The sequence below is a fragment of the Sycon ciliatum genome, chromosome 7 (assembly GCF_964019385.1).
Source record: "Sycon ciliatum chromosome 7, ocSycCili1.1, whole genome shotgun sequence".
Classification (NCBI taxonomy): domain Eukaryota; kingdom Metazoa; phylum Porifera; class Calcarea; order Leucosolenida; family Sycettidae; genus Sycon; species Sycon ciliatum.
Genome location: NC_088649.1, coordinates 20,609,508 through 20,622,559, shown reverse-complemented (window position 1 = coordinate 20,622,559; position 13,052 = coordinate 20,609,508). Strand labels below are relative to the sequence as shown.

At 46.8% G+C, this 13,052-nt stretch overlaps 1 protein-coding gene across 1 annotated transcript in view; it reads left to right on the top strand.

Moving 5' to 3' along the window:
- Positions 1 to 13,052, top strand: part of LOC135820599 (uncharacterized) — a 91,429-nt gene that overhangs the window by 33,190 nt on the left and 45,187 nt on the right. The window lies entirely within an intron of this gene.

The window sequence follows — 13,052 nt, the reverse complement described above, 5'->3', positions numbered from 1 at the left end:
TGCTTTTAAAGAGATCAAGAAAAGCATAGATGGGGGAGTCCCTTAGCCCGTTTGTACGTGTTATGGGTAGTTCAAAGGTTCGGGGGAACCTGAGCGTGCGAATGGGTTGTATTCGGGGTAGGTGAATTGCAAGAAGGTGTGGTGGTGCATATCTATGATGCAGGCTATGTTCAAGAAGGATATGGGAGAGGGTACGGCGGCTGCTGAGTGATGGCCATTTGAGTCGGTGCAGCAGCACGGAGTGGGTTCTGTGTTCAAAGAGGGGGAGATGCAAACAGAGGCGAGCGGCGCGCCGTAGGATGTGCTCAAGCCGGTCGTTCAGGGTTGCAGGAAGGGGTGAGAGGACAGTGCAAGCATACTCAAGAATAGGGCGGATGTAGGTTACATAGATGGAGGAGAGAGCAGAAGTGTTTAAGGAATTGCGAAGTCGCAGGAGAAGGAACATCTTCCTTGGCGCTTTAGAGATGATGTAGTCAATTGCGAGTTCCAGCATAGATTCTGCTGTATGAGGAGGCCAAGGTGGCGATGCCTTGAGTTGTTTCAGTTGTCGTTGCAGCTTTGGTGGACCTTACTGATGTCTTGTTCTGCATCTGCTAACCTGTCGCAGGACGTGCTTCGGTCAACTCTGCATTGCGGCGAAGAACAGGGCTCAGTACTTGCAATTTCCGCAAAACAGTCTATTCTTACAAAGGCTGCTCAACGACGGCACTGAAAAATATCTCGACACCAAACCGCAGTCCGAAGTGAAGCAGCAGGAACCCAAATGTCGGCGGTGATAATTTGAACCAGATGAAAAAATCGAACTGTAATAGAAAAAATATTCAAAAAATCATTATTTGTCACACCAATGAAACTCGTTAGCTCGCTCGATAGCTTGTTCATTAGTGAAACTGACCGCTCGTTTGTTATAGATACGCTCGTTTATACACTAAGTTCTTACCTTCTCCCTCATGGTCCGTTTCGAATAGCGCCTTAGGAACGATCGTGATCGTGCGCATAGTGTCGTGCATCAGATAGCATTTTTCCACGTCCCGATGCACGTGATTTCATCATTCTTCTTGCGGTAAAATCCCAAAACTACACGCAAAAATTCAGTCACTTTTGCATCAACTGTTGCACCGAAATATTTTGTTGGCACAAGGAGAAGCTTGTCGTTTGGAGTGACAAGTGATCACCGCTGCTTTTCCTTGTCAGAGTCAACAGTGCACTTTGTTCTGCAGGGTAGGGAGTGTTATTTCAGAATTGTCGAGTGGAAAAATTCAAAATTGTTTATTTCAAGAAAACCCCAAAAGGATGATGGTGGACATGTCCTCATTGCTTGTAATTTGGCTATTTTCAAGACCATCATTTGTGGCGTCAAGGGATGATTGCCCTCGTCTTCTGGGATGGTGGCGTGGCTAAGTGGTGCTGCCCCAAGAACTCTTCTAAGGTGAGGTTATGTTGGCTTGATGGGGTTTTGTTCGTAGCTTGTTCTTGTAAGCTGTGCCGTGGCACGTTTGTCCCATAAATCGTGCCTATATTGGGCCAATATTGAGGGGTATGCCAATTTCATGGTTCCCTTCAAAAGATTTTGCACGGGCTTTGGAATGTCGATCTACACCCGAACGCAAAAATACAGGTCCTCCTTCGTTAGTAGATAATCTCTAGCTGGGCCGTCAGGAAAGTTATCTTATAACGAGACTTATCTTGTAACAGGAATTGCAACCAAACATGGTCAGTAAGCGCTGGTATGCTCTTTTCTGGGTTTCACTCGATACAAAATAATTTCTAGACCCTGAAACTCGTTCTAAGATAATTCAATACAGTACCACATTTTTTTCGGATGCGGAAAATAAAGATACACTCTACAGTTTCAATGCAGTGTAATATCGTATTTGTACAAGTACAGAGATCAACACTGACATATTTTATATTGTCCCGCCAGTATATGAAGAATGCAGTAAAAGCATCTTGGATTTGGCAAGTTATGAGAGTTCAAACGTACATTGTGCACTAAGACTTGTCACAGCAGAGCATTCTCACAATTTCTTCAAAGATTGACACGTGCATAGAACGAGTTGGAGAACTCAAGAGTGGGAGAGGGAGAAAGCTAGAGACGGAAAAAGAGAGTGTGAGAGAGAGAGAGTGAGAGAGTGAGTTAGGGAGTGGGTGAGAGAGTGAGAGAGCCGCTAAGGGTGAGTGAGAGAGTGAGTGAGAGAGTGAGAGTGAGTGAGCGTGAGTGAGAGTGAGTGAGAGAGTGCGAAATGGTGTGAAAGAGTGTGAGAGAGCCAGGCCGAAAAAAGGCAAATGGGCAGGAGGAGTTTGGAGAGATACTCAAGTGAGAAAGAGCAGGGGGTGGGATGGCACACACGTAGTAGCGGATGCTGTTGGAGTGAAAACTGTTTCCGAAGAGGAGCTCGAGGTCAGGATGCTTACAACACCTCCGCATCCTGACCTGGGCCGTTGTGTTATGATGTCATCATCATCCTCTTCTGAGCTGCAAGTGACAACTTCAATATCAGAACTAGACATGTCGATGTCACTCCAGCATGAAAGCGAATCACTTTCACTCTCGGATACATCAGTGCTGGCGGTCCAGCAGGCAGCTAGGGTCCCTCATTGGCGACAGTGAGGACCTGGAGCGGAGGAAAGACCTCGCTTCGAGTGCATACGGCAGGATGTATAGCCTCTGGCTGAGGCGTGGGAAGGTCAGTGAGCAGAGGCGCATCCGCCTGTATAATGCCCTGGTTCTGCCCGTTCTTTTGTATAACTGCGGCGCATGGGGGCTCACGGCAGCACAAGCAGAATCGCTTAACGTTTTCCACCGGAAGCAGCTCCGACGGCTCATTGGCATAGTCTACCCAGCCAGGATGTCAAATACTGAGCTGTATGAGAGGTGCAACACGGAACCACTATCTGACATCGTGGACAGGAGAAGATGGCAGCTAACCGGCCATATTCTCCGTATGGACAGGGATGCGCCGCCATGGATCGCGCTGACGGGCTATTTTGCGGGAGATGCCAAGGCTGGGCGTGGACGTCCAAGGACAACCATTGCGACGCGCATCACAAGCGACTTACAGAGGAGGAACATCGACTTGAAGCGCAGCAGTCAGCTGGGGAATGTGAGGGCCATCGCTCTGGACAAGCTTACATGGAGAAATCTGGCCGACAATCCATGATCTGGCGTCACAGGTCATCAGTGCGCCGTGTTAATAATTACCTTGATAATGGAATTTGATCATAGGAGATAGGACAGAAGCGGAACGTATAATTATACCCACATAATTATATTATTACGCGTGCTGTGGTATTATTATTATTTATTATTATACATCAGTGAACACTACCTCCTTTTCACGAGGCCGAGCGGCAGCAAAGAATATCTTGATGGTGGCGGCTGGTTTTACTGCCTGGGTCTGTTGCTTTCCGGCCTTGGCCTACACTTCTCTGGTAGTTGGTGGCTGGAGTGATCTGCGTATGTTGGTTGCTCCACTGGATGGCGAAAAGAAGGCATGGATAGATGACTGATGCGTCGCGGTCATGGCCTGTTTCAGGAGCAAGTCGTCAATGTCAGAGATGTTATGTTACCTTTGTTTTACTTCACCATAGGTACAGGCATTGCTGCCTTCTTGCTCTGGATCATAAATGATGCCACAGCTCCTAGGCTATGATGAAAAATATAATAGTATGATAGATTAATATGATGAGATGTCATGACCGTGAGCAGGACAATTATAAAAATACCATGCAGCAGTGTATTTTATGTGTGTTGTGGTTGTACATGTAGATAATATTGATGATGGACAGGGGACAGAACGTACTTGTGTGTCAATAGCTAATGGAGTGAAGTGAGATCAAGATCTGAAAAAGATTTTTTGAAATGAACAAGGTTTGTTAGAGAGCGGGTAGCATCAGGTAGAGAGTTCCATGTGGTGCTGCCCAGAAATTGGATAGAACATCTCCCAGCAGGATTGGGTAGGAATGGGATGCGAAGTAAATTATGCAGCTGCCCACGGGTGACTATACGATCAGCAAGTGGTATCTGAGGCTGGGCAAGTAATACAAAATAATCTTGAAAGAGAGAGCTTGCAGATCCGTGTATAGACCGGAAAACAAATACAAGCAGCTTCTGTAAAAGGATTTGGTGAAGTGATGGTATGGATAACTTAGCAAGCAAGGGAGCTGTTGCAGTGCGGCGGGGAGCCTGAAACACAGCACGAATACCAGACTTATGCAGTTTTACAAGGCAATTTAGCAGAGACCGTGAAAGCGCAGGAAAGAAGCAATTAGAGGCGTAACAGAGATGAGATAGTATCATAGACATATACCACATTCGACGTGCTTTCAGTGACAAGGCCCGGCCATGCCTCCAAAGCTGTCCAGTGGTCGCCGCCAATTTTTTCGCCAGAAACTCGATGTGGGGTGCCCAAGTTAGCTGGTCATCAATCAACACACCGAGGTATTTTGCCACGTGTGTGACTTGCAGAACACTGTTGTTGCAGGTGACGAGTGACGGAGCAGCGTCAAACGCACCTCTGGGACGAATAAACATCACTTGAGTCTTAGCTGAGTTCAATAGCAAACCTTTGTCCTCAAGCCAGGACGAAAGATTGGTGACTGCTGTCGTGAGCACAGCACAAACAACAGCAGGGTCACGGTCGGAGTAATCAACAACGATATCATCTGCAAACTCTTGATTGCAAACTTCATGTGGAAGCACAGACGCTATACCACTTATGTAGAGAACAAATAAGAGAGGTCCAAGTACCCTTCCTTGAGGAACACCTCTGGAGCATGGAACTGGCGTTGAAATCTGGTCTTTGATTTTGACACACTGTTGACGTTCGGACAAAACCACTGCAGCACCACACCACCAAGCCCAAACTCAAAGAGGATTTGAATAAGCTGGCGATGGTCAACTCTATCAAATGGGGGGGGGGGGGAGATGCCGCTGAAAATAGCGTCGTCAGCAATGCCAGCATCCAGCAACATGACACAGTCCTTCACAACTTAAAGAGAGACTGCCACCTCTGACCGAGTCGGTGGCTTCGCAGCTGGGGCTTCGGTGTCATCTTCCCTATCACTCTCACTGTTGTCGGCAGTGTTGCTATGCTGGGCAATGTCTAAAGCCGCAGGACCCTCAGTTGCAATGCCCTCGTCAATGTCAAGATATTCTGGCAGAGAGTAATACTCTTTGCCACCAGTCTGGTCAGCAAAGCTATCCCATGCTTCAGTCATGGCTAGCAGGCCATCTTCGTTGCCATTTGCCACGTTCAAATTTGCCAAGGACTCAGTCTGGCCAGACGATTCGTCATGAAACTTGGCATGTCGGAAACAATTTGCTATAGTCGGGGGCGGGACTCTCTGCCAGGCTGTATGCAGCATGAAAATGGCCTCCACAACATTGACCTTCTTTGCCTCATCTGAGGGTTTGCCCGAATCAAAGGCATCCACTATGTGCGGCAGAAGCTTGGTACGGTAGGCTGTGAATCACGCCTTGATCCATAGGCTGGCTCCTGGATGTTGAGTTCGGAGGGAAGTAATGGATGGTTAAGTGCGAGAAATTCGCAGTCAGGGTTGCAGCTGAGTGAGCTGAGCAGTTGTCCAAGAAAAAGAGCACTTTCCGATTCTGCTTGGCCATTTCCTGGTTGAAATTCATCAGCCACTCTTTGAACAATGCCCCTGTCATCCATGCGTTCTTCGAGTGCTTGTACGTCACTGGCAAGAATCTGGCATTCTTGAAGCACCTTGGGTTTTTGTAATGCCCAATAACCAGTGGCACCAGCTTTTCTGAACAATCCATATTGGCGGCTAACAATGCACTCAGCCTCTCTTTCTTTTTCTTCCCGCCCTGGCACTTCTCTCCGCGGAATGCAAGAGTGTTATGAGGAAGGAGCCGGTAAAACAATGCTGTTTCGTCCGCAATGAAAATATTCTCGGGTTCCATACCCTTCAATAAAATGTCTGTCCTCACACACACACACACAAACACACACACACACACACACACACACACACACACACACACACACACACACATGGATGACCTTGTATTTCACGCTGCAGCGCGCTGGTCGCATCAAGCGCTGTTCTGTACGCGCTGAGGGCACCGGCCCCGTCAATCGACTGGATTACCGTGTCCACGACAGCAATATGAACTGCAAAGAAAAAGTCACATACTGTAATATATATATATAACGAAGTGCTAACTCTAACGAGTTAACGAGGAGAAATCTGTCGTTAAAATAGAAATCGTTATACAGAAATCGATACATTATACTGTACTATTGAGCGTTGAGAATGAGTGAAAATCGTTACTTTTGGTACACGTAAACTAGTCAATTTTGGGAAATCGTTATATATGCGCCTCGTTAGAATAATAGCTTTTACAGTCCTCACGAATGCTTTTTTTACATACCCATTCACTGTCAGCGTGTATGCTAGGTAAAATGAATGCATTAAACTTGAAGGTCTTCATACAGTGTACATGTATGTGTTCCGCACAATCTGAGAATTTGCGCAATCTACAGATCGCGCTGCGCAATCTGAGAATTCCAGGTAGCCTGCTCACGCTGTAGATTGCGAAGGCAGTTCCGCGCAATCTGGGAATTTGCGCAATCTGAGAATTGCCAAATTGCTCAGACCAGGGACAGTAAAACCGCGTGCCTGGGCTTCTGCGAGACTTCTGTGAGCACACCCAAGTACCGTGTGGTGCAAAATTCCAGTGTGTGGTTCGTGCAATTTGTTGATTTCTCTCAAAATCTGAAGAGAACAGCGAATTCATGTGGGGCGCAGTCTGCGAGTGCAATCTGTGGATTTCGTTGAAAATCAAGGAGAGCACAGCGAATCCGTGTGGGGCGCAAGCTGTGGCCCGAGTTCCCCGAAGAAGAAAAACTCAAGGAGCACAGCGAATCCATGAGGGGCGCAATCTGTGGGCACAATCTGTGGATTTCTTTGAAAAAAAACTTGAAGAACACAGCGAATCCGTTTTCAGCGAAATCGGGCCACAGATTGCCGCCACACAGATTCATTGTGCTCTTCATGATTTTCAACGAAATCCAATGATTGCACCCACAGACTGCGCTCCACATGAATTTGCTGTGCCTTTCAGGTTTTGAGAGAAATCCACAGATTGCACGAACGGCGCACGTGAGTTTTTCACCACACGTACTTGGGTACCGCTTTTGCTCCCAGAAGTCTCGCAGAAGCTCAGTCTCGTGCCACAAATATTATCGTGTCACCGCAGATTGCGCAGGAAATCTAGGAAATCTCAGATTGCGCGGAACATATGTATACACGGGAGTCTAGTACATGTACTGCTGCTCATGTATTGTGCCTGATTTGCAACAAACTTTGAGATGAGTCCAAACACACATTGATGAACATTGAGTTTCTTTTCACTGCCAGCTGACTGCTCAAGTGACAAGGCACTCAATGCCAGGCTGTCAGCTGAGCTGTGCACCCCCACTGCCCCAGTGCCAGGCGCTTTTTACGTCCAGTTCAAAAAATCGAAAAGCCAGCTTTTCCTGTATTTTTTGGTACTTTCTGGACGGAATATCGCTTTCTAAGGCTGTCATCACACCATGGTACAAAGCGCTGCGTCTACGTCCACGTAAGGAGTTTCGGTCGGTTGTCATGATGATTCGTATACGGGGTGAAAACGGGAGCAGAGGAAACGGGAGACGTAGACGTGGTATGGAGAGGGGGGTACGGGTATACGACTTTTTGTATGAACGTGCGTATCTCCCCCAGCCTTTTTCCGAGCGACCCTGTATTTCGATGTACGTGCGTTCAAATGTCTGCAAAAACCTTACTGCGTGGACGCGTCAAAAACTGTGCCTGTCTGATGACACGACCACCCGTTTTGTTTTTTCACAATAGACGTAGACGTAAACGGGAGTCGGAGAACGTAGTGTGATGACGGCCTGAAATATACATCGTAGGTAGCCAACTGATAAAGGAAGCCATTGCCCTCGAAAAATATCGCCAAATCCGAAGGACAAGCGCGCTGAGCGTTCTAGCGCCAGCCGCTGTGCAGCAAGTCATGTGATCATGTAATGCGAAAGTGCGCCGCGCGCCGCATGCAGTACATACAGTACAGTCAACTTTGCGTATAACGACATTCGGCGGGGCATCAGAAAAGTGTCCTTATTCGCCAAGTGTCGTTATACCCGAAGTCCCATTATACAATGTGTGTATTACAGTTGGATTGGACTTTGCTCTGGGCATGGAAATTCTGTCATTATTCGCGAATTGTCGTTATATCCGCAGTCGTTATTAGCGAAGTTGACTTTACATGTATACCATACAGCCCGGCCAGTTGAGAAGAAAAGACATTAAGTTAGTTGTTGTTTTGGAGAGAGAAGCAAATCCTGTTTTTCGTTCGATTTGATTGATAGATCTGCCAGTCGACCGGTGGGCTACAACACTTGAAACATAAGAAAGTGCTTGCTGAAACTTCCCTGTCTTCGTGGTAACAGGACTTCAGTTTGCTAGAGACTTTCGTCCTGTCGCTGCGGACGCAATTCTTGTTGTTTGCAGAAAGCTTGGGGAACGATCGCGAGTCGTTTCGTGAAGGGGATCGTGTCGCTGAACAGCCTCGTCCTCTGTCTCCTCACCAACCGTTTCGTCATCCAATTGCTCTTCCATCCTCTGATCACCTGTCTCATCCTCCGTTTCGGTTCAGACCACTTGTCTCGCATTTGCTAGCTGCTCGTCCCGTGAGCGGAGTTGTTCCTCCAGATCCGCTTCACTCACTGACTCATGATCCTGCTCGACCTTCCTTCTGTTGGTATTGTCCACAACGCGCGGTCCTTGGCCGTTTCTGCCATAAATATCTGTGGAGTAGTTTTCTGTTGCCCTCCGAGGTCTCTGGATTAATGTGGGTGCCGTGGAAATTCGTGTGAGAGTTGGTGATGCCAGCGCGGGTGTAGGTGGGTCCGCCGCAGCCCCCGCCACAAGAAGACCCGGTGGCGGTTCTGGTGGTGGCGAGGACAACGGTGGTGCTGCTGGAGTTGGTAACTTGGGCAGCCTAGCCCCCTCACACGGTACCGCATTTCGTGTTGGCTCTGTCTGTACCACTGGCACAGGGGTGGTTTTTTCTGTACTGTGTCGTGCGCGTTATGTCCAACAGTTGAAAAGTCCTTGAGGTAGTTTGTATACGTATTCATAAGCCTGTTTTGGGTAAGCAGAAGGAGCACGTTGTTGCACTGAAGTTGTATTCGTAGGTTGACACTTCGTTTAGTGCCTTCTCGCCTTCGGTTACGTAATCTTGTTACCTTTTTGCGTTTCCTCTAATAATAATAACAGTTACACTTTCTCACAAAACAAGCTCGGTGCAGCACCAATGACGGCAGGTGAACCCGACCCTCCACCATCGCCAACTCACGAAGCATGTGAACTGGACGGTGACGGGCCGACCGAGCACCCCTGACACACAACACAGCGGAACGTAGCAGCGCGAAAGACACTCGACAGCGAGAGTAACCCATCAACGACGAATAGCTACCTCCCGAAGGATGAGATGTAAGCAGGCAAAGGTGCCTGAAGAAGGCCGTGGATGCCAGCGCAGCTGCCCCATTCACCTAAATGGATAGTGTTCTCGTATTTGTAAGAAACGCGGGATGGACCGACGTACATCCCCACTACATCTTTATGATGCAGTTTGATGATCTGTGTCTTGATTGAGAACCATTTTATGGCTTCCTTCATGGATCCAAAGCTACAGACCAACACAAAAACACAACCCGGATCAGTCTTTTCTAGTTCAAGACCCCCTGATCGGACTGATACTCGCCTTGCTTGACGAACAAAATCCACGATCGATTCATGTTGTGTCGCGGGAGTCTACCCAGCGCGGGTACAGTGCTGCGTACATGGACTCATGCTCGTCCCGATCCGTAACCTATGCACTATCCACTGGTTTTTCATGGCCCCTTTCAGGGATCCACCGTACACATGGTAGATCACAGGTGCAGGTCAGAGGTGTGTCACACTCACAAGCCTCATGCCGCATAGCGCCTAGAGCTAGGACAACTTGTCCTTGTCAGTTTGAAGTGCAGCTTGGTTCACTCGATCTCTGTTTGCACTCGACTCCGTCACTTAGACGTTTATTTGAGGTGAGCAAAGTATGTTTTGGTGCGTTCAGCAGCAGCCTTTTCGCCAAGCTTCGTTGAATTATTACGCACACCTTTTTGTTTCCGCGTGTTCACTGGACCGTATTTGGACGGACGTACAATTGTCGTATCTCAGATGACAACTAACAAAACCTCAATGGAAAGAACTTATCTTACAACACTATTTCCTCTTCCGCGCCCACGCGGAGTGTGCAGGTAGCGTACTGTTGTTGAGTGCATACGGTGTACCCTAGAATGAATTAGCTGTCAATGTTGTTCATTTGAGTAACCTATACAGATTGGTGAAAATGTTTTGGGTATTTGATGTTAGGACGCTGCACGAAGACCTTCCCTTTGTTCTTCAATCTAACTTCTTATTTCTCCATTTCTCCATTGGACAAGTTATGTTATAATGAGGGAGATGCTTCCCGGGGCCAGCACAAAGACTCGTCATGTTATATCCGGACCTGTAAACAGTGGTATAGACCATGTTTCGCCAGGGGAATTCAGATTTGTATCTACTAACGGGTTATTTTGTACTAAACGGACTCGTTATAATGGGGGAGGACCTGTAATTAGAAAATTCGAGCGAAATCTGAGAGATCGACTTGCACATAATTATTTTATTAAGTTCTGGTTTTTTCAGACATGCTCTCTTAAGAGAGCACACATGTTCGGGTTTATGTGTACATATGTGCAAGTCGGTCTCTCAGATTTCGCTCAGATTTTGCAGGTAGGTTTGCTTTGGATTGTAGATCGACATTCCAAAGCCTGCGCAAAATCTTTTGCGTACAATAACAAGCTACGAACAAAACTCCATCAAGCCAACATTACCTCACCTTAGAAGAGTTATTGGGGCAGCAACACTTTGAACAAGTTTTGCTACGAACAAGCTTTGTTCGTAGCAAAACTTGTTAAAAGTGTTGTGGCTCGTTTGTAGACCCAGAAATCGTGCCAATATTGGGCCAATATTGTGGGGGTCTGCCAATTTCAGGGTCCCCTTCAAACGATTTTGCGCGGGCTTAGGAATGTCGAGCTACAACCCAAAGCCAACCTACTTGCAAAATTTGAGCGAAATCTGAGAGATCGAGTTGCACATATGGTCTGGTTTTCTCAGACATGCTCTCTTCAGTGTAATCCCAAAGTGTTGCTCCCCAAACTGGAGCTCGTGTTTGGTTCCACTTGAATTGATAGTTGGCTGATTCACGACTGCCACGCAGACCACAAGAGACGTACTTCAAGCCTTCCACTCGGCTAACCTGCAAGACAGCACCACTCCCTGCTCAATACACATAGTTTCAAGGAATTCACCCCTCATCAGTTGAGCTTTACTAGGCTAAGTTGAGCCTGGTGAGCACAACTTATAATATATAGAGCTCTCCAGGCACAAACATCACCAGCAATACAAACTTGTAAGGGGATTTCACGAGCGATGCTCTAACCAGCTGAGCTACAATAATGACTTCCATCTACGGTGTTGGAAAATGTATTCTTCTCCCATCAATCAATACTTGGGTTGAATGATACTGGCAACTCACTTCACTCTTAGACTGTCTGTGTTGAGTTTCACAGAGAAAAGAGCAACCCGACTCAGGCAGCCTGAATTCTGTCCTGTTTCTTTTTGTCTGTATATCACCTGAGGGAAGGGCAGGAAAGATTACTTGTGGAAAATGTCAGAATGTTATTGTTGGACCTGAACTTTGCTCTGCTACTAAAGTCCATTCATTGGAAACTGGCATCCTAACTTTTTGGTGTCTCCCGCCCAGAACAACAGTGCATCCTGCATTGTGTGACAGTGAAAGGTTGCCTGTATATTGCATGTAAAATGTGCAGTCTGACTGCAGGCTTGGAAGAATGTTGCCTTTTAGGTTTTATATGATTTTGTACTGGATGTTCGATGTATGTAGTCTGCAGAGGGCCTAAAAGTTTACGCTTTTTAGTCTCCTACAGTCCATTTCAAAACTATAGACGCGTGAACTCATACGTACGAGCCGTACATACTGTAGCGCACGACAGCCGTGAGTTTTGCATGAGTGTTTTCTGGTTTTCAGATGTGTTTTTCAGGTTTTTCTTCGTCGCCGCGGGAAACACAAAAGATGCGAAACACCCAAAGTCGCAAATGAAAAGATGTGAGGAAAGTCTCAAAAGGAATGAAAGTCTCAAATGAATCTTCTTCTCATTTGCATTTTCTGAGTGCCTGACTGTAATGGCTTCCAAGGCCCGTAAGAATCTCAGTGATGCCGAGAAAGATATGATTAGTCGTGTTTATTGTTTCTTCGAACAAGAGCTGCATTTGGATTGACGCTTGAGTATCCGAAATCCTCGTCGTCTAACTCACATTGCAACTGGTGTGATTGAAACCACTGTCACTCGTTGTGTCAGGCGAAGGGAACAGGGAGGCTCAAATCAAATCAAAAAGAGAAAATATAATTATTATCTCTACTGTATTTCACCCAACAAGATCCAAAACATGCAGAAAAGAAGAGCAAAAAGGCAGGAGGAGTGATTGGATTCGAATGCCCCGCACTTGTACTGGAAATCACGGATCGAAACCACGAGGCTACCAGGATCCGTACAAAAATGCACCCGCAATGGTCTGGGCGCAGCACTGTCTCAGCAGGAGCAAAATCCGAAACAAACTGGTCAAACCCTTCAAAACAGAAATTACATGTAAAACCGGAAAACCTGGCCTAAAAATAAACTTCAATTGTAGTGAAAACAAAGTATATAGCCAGAGTTGTGAAGCGATGTAGAGACGGGATCTGGAGAAAAAACTAAACATATTTAAATAAATTCCATCGAATTTTGCAAAACACTACGCGTCTATAGTTTTGAAATGGACTGTAGGTAGTGATCACGCTGATTGCATTCAGCAAGAAGCTCGGAGTTGCATCCAACTCTGCAAACCTCCTTTGTGCCTTTGGCGAGTAATTGTATTCTCGGAGGAAAATTATG